This window comes from Dasypus novemcinctus, chromosome 23 (genome assembly GCF_030445035.2).
Source record: "Dasypus novemcinctus isolate mDasNov1 chromosome 23, mDasNov1.1.hap2, whole genome shotgun sequence".
Taxonomy (NCBI): Eukaryota; Metazoa; Chordata; class Mammalia; order Cingulata; family Dasypodidae; genus Dasypus; species Dasypus novemcinctus.
Genome location: NC_080695.1, coordinates 25,805,027 through 25,813,183, shown reverse-complemented (window position 1 = coordinate 25,813,183; position 8,157 = coordinate 25,805,027). Strand labels below are relative to the sequence as shown.

At 35.9% G+C, this 8,157-nt stretch overlaps 1 pseudogene; it reads right to left on the bottom strand.

Annotated features, from left to right (window-relative positions):
* Nucleotides 1-7,683: 7,683 nt before the first annotated feature.
* The window catches only part of LOC101438983 (septin-14-like), a 56,528-nt pseudogene continuing 56,054 nt past the window's right edge, over nucleotides 7,684-8,157 (bottom strand).

Here is an 8,157-nt window from a genome sequence, read left to right as displayed (position 1 = left end):
TGCTTGATTCTTTCACTTTATTTAGTGGTTTTTCAAAATAATGAAAAGTAATGAATTGGTTGCTTAGCATCCTCCAAAACTGATGGAGTTTTCTTTCTATGTATCATTATATATGCATGAATTTTATATACATGATTTGTTTTAGCCCACTAAAGTTATTGTTATTGATTCTAAAATATTGGTAAGAGGCTCTAGCTTGCTCCTGACGTCTTTTCTTTATTATTATTATTATTTTAGATTCATTGATCATACAAAATGTTACATCAAAAAATATAAGAGGTTCCCATGTACCCTACTCCCCACACCCTCCTCTCTTCCCACATCAAGAACTTCTTTCATTAGTGTAATCTGACTTCTCTTGTCTCAACAAAGAAGTCGTTGAGAGCTTCTTTGAGTGGATTATCTTGGGCAGTTCCCAGGATTGGGGTTCCCAGACATAATTCCTTCAGTGGGAAATTATATCTAGTGATCATTATCTGAGAGCTAGGGGAGCTGATTGCTCTGGGTAAGTCAGTGTATCTAGAAATTTTATGTTCCTTCTTTTTCGAAATATAAAAATCTATCATCAGTTCTTATTTTAGACTTCAAACCAAATTTAGGACTACAGGATTTTTACTTGACTTCTTTGGGCATCTTTATGCATTTGTTTTTCTTCTATGCTAAAAATTCTAGTTGCCAATCTTACCAACATACATTCTTATTCCTTATACCACAACACACGCTCAACTCAGAATAACAATACCAATATTATCACCAGCTTTTTCATTATAGAAAAGTTTAAAATCCTTTTGAAAATAAGGAATTTTTAATAACATTTGACAAAACATTAGGAAATGGAATTCAGAAATATATAAAAATCCCCTCAAAGTTTTTTCAAATGAATAAAAAACTATGGTAAATTTAATAAGTACTTAAACATACAAAAGTTGAAAGCATGCATCTCCAGCAGATCCACACTACAAGAAATGTTCCAAGGTGTCCATTAGGCAGAAGGAACAAGATGCCAGTGAGAAATCTAGACCAGTACAAAAGAATCAACAGCACTGGAAATGGTTTATACATGAGTCAATATATAAGATACGTTTCTTCTTTTAAAATTTCTTCTAAAGGTGATCATTTTTTAAAATAACAACAAACTACTGTGGGGTTTATAACATATAAATTTAATGTGTTTAACAATAGTAGCATAAAAAGGTGAGATGGAAGTAAGTAGAAAGATACTATATTAAAGGATTTATACCATACATGAAGTGGTATAATGCCTCTACCAACAGAGATAAGTTAAAAATTTATACTACATGGAAGTGGATGTGTCTCAAGCAATTGGGCTCACAGTTACCATATAGAAGGTCCAGGGTTCGACACCCAGGGTTGCCTGGTTAGGTCAAGCTCTCCCACGCGATGAGTTGGCCCACGCATACTGATGGCCCATGATAGAATGCAAAAAAATTTATACTACATGGAGCATGTGGCTCAAGCGATTGGGCTCCCATCTACCATGTTGGAGGTCCAGGATTGAATTTCTGGGGTCTCCACATGAATGCAAGCTAACCTACACAGGAAGCTGGCCCAAGCAGAGTGCTGGCCAGCACAAGAGTGCTGGCCCATACAGCAAGGTGACCCAAGCAAAGAGCTAGCGCAGCAAGATGATGCAACAAAAAGAAACGAAGAGAAGAGACAATAGGAGGCACAGCAGACCAGGGAGCTGAGGTGGTGCAAGGGATTGAGCACCTTCTTTCCAGTCCAGAAGGTCCCAGGATTGTTTCCCAGTGCCACTTAAAGAGAAGAAAAGAAGACACAGAAGAACACATAGCAAATGGACAAGGAAAGTAGACAATGTGGGGGAGTAGGAAATAAATACATCTTCAAAAAAATATTTATACTATAAACCCCAAAGCAACAACTAAAATTATAAAAAACTAAGTCATGGCTAATAACTCATATAAGGAGATGATATAGGATTAAAGGATACTTTAAAAATTTATCCAAAAGAAGGCAGAAAGAGTGAAAAAAACGATAACAAAGAACAGAGAGGAAAAACGGAAATAAATTGCATCATAAACATATCAATAAGCACATGAATATTAATAGTCTAAAGACCTTAAATAAATGGCAGAGATGATAACATTGGATAAAAACTGAGACCCAACTATATGGCCAAGAAGAACTTCACTTTAAAGATGACACATAAAAGTTAAAAGTAAAAGGGTAGAAAAAGATGTCCCATGATAACACTAGTCAAAAGAAAGCCAGAGTGTTTATATTAGTATCAGACAAAGAACACTGACAGAGATAAGGTCATTTAATAAAAAGGGACAATTAATCAAAAGGCTGCAACTAGTCTAAACGCCATGTGTGCAATTACTAATAGAGCTTCAAAACACAACAGCAAAAATGAATACAACTGCAAGGAAATATAATCGAATGCACAGTTAAAAGTCAGTGATTTCAATATCCTCTCTTAGAAATTGATGCAAAAGCAGCCAAGACTTGAGCTACACTATCCACCAACTTGACTTGAGTGATCTTTATAGAACACTGCATGCAAACATACCTGAATAAACATTCTCAAGTACATCTGTAACAATAATCAGAATTGGCCCTATTTTGAGCCATAAAACAAGCCTCAGTAAATTCAGAAGGACCATAATGGAATTAGATTGAAAATCAATAATAGAGAGTTCCCTGAAAACTTGGAAAATATTAACACACATCTAAAACATGTTAAAGAAGAAATCAAAAGGGAAATTATGACTTATTTTGAACTGGATGAAAATGAAACCACAACATCTGAACTTGCGGGATGCAACTAAAGCAGTATTTAGAGGAAGATTTAAAGCACCCAATATCTATAACAGGAAATAAAATGATCTCCAAACAATGGATTTAGCTTCTTTATCAAGAAACTAGAAAAGAGCAAATCAAATCCATAATAAGCAGAAAAAAAGAAAATAATATAGATTGCGTAGAAATCAATGTGATCACAAACATAAAAACAATAGAGAATTATCAGAACAATAAAACTTAAAAACCTCTAGTCATAGATATCAGGAAAATAAGAGAGAATATACAAATTACCATTATTGGAATGAGAGATGTGAAATCTCTAACAGCTCTGTGGTTATTGAAAAGGATGATAAAGGAATATGAAAAACAACTTTATGTGGAGCGGATTTGGCTCAATGAACAGAGTGTCCACCTACCACATGGGAGGTCCAGGGTTCAAACCCAGGGCCTCCTGACCCGTGTGATGAGCTGGTCCACGTACAATGCTGATGCATGCAAAGAGTGCCGTGCCATGCAGGGGTATCCCCCACGTAAGGGAGCCCCACAGCAAGGAGTGCACCCCGTAAGGAGTGCAAGAAAAGTGCAACCTGCCCAGGAGTGGCGCTGCACACATGGAGAGCTGACACAGCAAGATGACACAACAAAAAGAGACAGAGATTCCTGGTGCCGCTGACAAGAATATAAGTGGACACAGAAGAATACACAGCAAATGGAAACAGAGAGTAGACAACTGGTGGGGAGGGCCAGGAAAGGGGAGAGAAATAAATAAAAAATAAATCTTTAAAACAAAAACTTTATGTAATAGATTTGACTGCTTAGATAGAAGAGACAAATTCCTAGAGTGCCACAAATGACCCAAATCACTGAAGGATAACCTGATTTGCCCTATACATATTAAGAAATTGTAATTACATAGAAATATTCCCAAAAAAGAACTCCAGGCTGAGATGGCTTCTCTGGTGAATTCCGCTGAATATTTAAGGAATAAATAATACCAAATTTATGGAAACTTTTCCAAAAAATGTTGAAGAGGAAGGACTACTTCCCAACCCAGAATTGCCTTAATACTAAAATGAGAAAAAGGGAAGCGGATTTGGCCCAGTGGTTAGGGCATCCACCTACCAAATGGGAGATCCGCGGTTCAAACCCCGCGCCTCCTTGACCCGTGTGGAGCTGGCCCATGTGCAGTGTTGATGCACGCAAGGAGTGCCGTGCCATGCAGGGTGTCCCCCGCGTAGGGGAGCCCCACGCGCAAGGAGTGCACCCCACAAGGAGAGCCGCCCGGTGTGAAAGAAAGTGCAGCCTGCCCAGGAATGGTGCCGCACACACGGAGAGCTGACACAACAGATGACACTACCAAAAGAAACAGATTCCCAGTGCCGCTGATAAGGATAGAAGCAGTCACAGAAGAACACACAGCAAATGGACACAGAGAGCAGACAAATGGGGTGTGGGGCAGGGAGAGGAAAAAAAAAAACTTAAAAAATAAATAAAAATAAAATGAGAAAAAGACAGGATAAGAAGAGAAACCTATAGACCAATACACATTCTGAATTTTGACACCAATATGCATTATGATGCAAAAATTATAAACAAGAGTTTAGCAATCTGGACCCAACAAAATATTAAAAGGGTAATGCATCATAACCAGAGGCTGTTTATCCTAGGAAAGAGGGATTGCCATAATATTCAAATATTCACAAATGTAATTCCCTATGTTAATAAACTTAAAAAGGAAAAAGCAATATGGTCATCTCAACAAACACAGAAAACACGTTTGCATAACTCCAACAGCCAATCCTGATAAAACCCTCAGTCTGCTAAGAATAGAAAGGAACTCCCTCAGGCTGATAAAGGGCATCTAGAAAAACCTCTCCCTTACATCAGACTTAATGCTGAGAAACTGAATGCTTTCAGCCTAAGATCAGGAGCTTGGCATGCTTTTACTACTTCTAGTCAACATTGTTTGTAGGTTTTAGCCAGTGAGAGCAGGCATAAACAGGCAAGCAAACAAATAACAAACAAAATGCATGTAGATTAGAAAAGAAGACATAAAATTATCTTTTTTGCAGACGACATGGTTCTCTATGTAAAATATCCAATGGAATCTACAAAAAAGCTACAAGAACTACTTGGTTGACAATTTCTTATAATTTTGAACTTAAATATAGGTTTGTGTTCAGTATTTTGTCAGAACTGCCAATCATGTTTATAAGAAATTGATATATATTTTTTCATATGGTACATGTATGAACAAATACTGTATAACACACACACTGCACTCCTAAATATTTACCTAGGCCAAAGAAAGCAAATATCTAGACAAGGACTTGTACACTCATGTTACGGCAACTTTTTTTGTAATCCATAACTGGAAAGAATTCAAGTATTCATCAGTCTGGAATTGATAACAAAGGTTAATTTACTCATATAATGGAATGCTGCTCATCAATAAAAAGTAAAGAAATATTTAAACACATAACAGCAAGGATTAATCTCAAAATAATTATGCTGACTGAAAAAACTAGAGGAAAAAATGCATATTGAATGATATTAGTACTACAAAATTCGTGAAAATATAAACGAATCAATAGGGGCAGAAAGATGAGAACTTGCCAGTTGGGCAAGTTGGGAGGATGAATATATAACATTAAACTAGGAAATTTTTTAAAATCCTCTTTATTTTTATAACATATGTAAAACTTAAAATCTCCCATTTTACCCACTTTCAAGTGTACAATTCAATAGCATTAACTACATTCACAATATTGTATCATCAACATCCATTACTCCAATTTTTTCATCACCTCAAACAAACTCTGCACCCATTAAGCAATAAATTTCCCTTCCCACTCTGCCCCCTTGCCCTGTCACTGGTAACCTATAATCTACTGTCTATAATCTACTATCTCTCTCTATGTCTCTTTGCAACCTCAAAGATACTTTTTAATGTCATGGTGACATTCAATCCACTCAAAAAGGTGAATTGACAAAGCCATGTTAAATGTGAAAATTCAGGATACAAAATCAGAAGGAAATTTTTCAAAAGGAAGGAAAATGGAAAAAAAAAACCACCTTAGTTTCTAGAACCCTGGTGACTTTTGTTTGTATAACCTTTTTGACTTTAGTTTTAACACATACTCAAAGATAGAAGATTTGAGATTATCATGCAAATGCTATCCACGCTTGCCCATTGTATTCTACCTCTCTTTTTTTTCTCTGAAATTTTTCTTCTAATATTGTTTTAACAAGGTCTGACATCAAAGCATAGGGTAGGAGTTCTAATTTAAAAACCTGGGTCCTTTATTGTAATAAAAACTATCAAAGAAGCATTATCAGTAGAATTTGAAAAGAAAAAAAATCTAAGAATTAGCTTTTATTTTCTTCAGGGGAGAAAAGCAGAGTTTTATTTTACATCAATTTTTTTAAGCAAATCAATTTTATTGATACATATTAATAAACCATACAATCCCTCCAAAGTGTACAATTAATGGTATTTGGTATAATCACATAGTTCTCCATCAATTCAAACATTATTGAAACATTTTCCTTATTCCAATAATAATAATATTAATAAGGAAAAAACAAACACAAACTCATCATCTCTCAATCTCTCTATACATCTCTTGTTGAACATAGCTACTATTCTATTTCTATCTTTCTAGTTTATTCATATTTACATTTTGTATAGATGGAGCCAAACAATATGTAGGACCTTCTGTCTAGTTTCTTTCCCTTAGTATATTTCTTTTCTTTCCTTTACCCTTACTGGAAGATTGTTAATATATTACTATATATTACTGTCCATAGTTTGCTTTGGTAGTATTTTTGCCTGACATGAACATAACAGTAACATACATTTATTCAGTTTCAAAGAAAAACAGTCATATATAAGCAACATTACCACATCCATAATTCACATGAGGTTTCACTATACTATACGGTCCCATGTTAAATTTTTTAGCTTTCCTCTAGGAAGAGGCAGACCTTAGACTTTCGCTTTCAACCTGTCATACCCATAGAGTAGCACTGCTAGTTACAAACACTATGATGTGCTTTCACCTTTTTCCATTCATTTCCGAAGATTAACTAACAACCTTATTACCAATTTTGCACAGATTAATCTTCAGGATTCCATTCTCTAACCACATTCTATTTTCTGGTGACATATATTCTAACTATTAACTCCATGAGTTTACACAGTACATGTAGTTCATAATAGCACAATCATAGAGTAGTTGTCCTTTTGTGTCTGGCTTGCTTCACTCAATATAATGTCCTCCAGGTTCATCCATGTTGTCATATGCTTCACGACTTCATTTCTTCTTACAGCTGCATAATATTCCATCATGTGAGTGCACCACAATGTTTATTCATTGACTGGTTGATGGACAACTGGGTTGTGTCCATCTTTTGGCAGTTGTGAATAACGCAGCTATGGACACTGGGATGCAGATCCCCATTCACGTCACTGCTCTCAGCTAATAATTAGCTTATTATAGCAATATTTTATGTGCATGAGTCCCCAACAAATCTTCTAGCTTCTATTAAACAGTCATTTCTTGTGCCTGGGAGCCCCAGGCAGGGCTATGATAAAAGAATTTCCCCACTGAACTGACTTTTTTTAACACTATCCCATATATTCTTTGATCTTTTTATTTTTTCATTTTGGCAAATATCTCTTGAGTGCCAATTTTGTGCTCGTATTTGTTTTAAGTGGTAGGAATTCAGCACCTAGCAACATGCCAACAGAACTTGCTCGCAAGGAGTTCACCTTCCAGTTGGAGAAATGTACAGCAAATGAACAGATTAATTTTGAAGAAGAAGAACTTCAAACAGAGTGAAACGCATTGAAAACAGTAACAGGAAGTTGGGGTAGGCATGATGGTCAGAGGACTACTTTTTACCATCTTTGTCCTTCTTTAAGTTGGTACAACACCTAGGCTGGCAGTGTTTCTAAGGCAGTCTTCATTTTATAAAAATCTATGATCTCTTCTAATTGTTTTCTCTCTTCTTCAAGTTTTATTGTCTCCTCTTGTTGGACTTTTTTAAGGTGCGCAAACTTGTCCTGTAGCTATGAAATAAATGTGCGATTGTGACTCAAAGCAAAGGGTGAGGGCACATCCCTGGAACATGCTTATCTTTTCCCCTGGTTATTGTCCATCCATGAGGTAGGTTACAAACTTCAGGGAAACAGAAAAGCTTCAATAAAACAGCAGAAAGTGATTATAATTTCACGTGTTTCACAGGTTTTGATAACAATATTCAATACAAGCCTATCAGGCTTTCATTGAATGCTCAATCAATTAATAAGCAATAGTTTGTTGGGGGTTACTGATAACTAGCCATCATGCTTTGAAGGATACATGC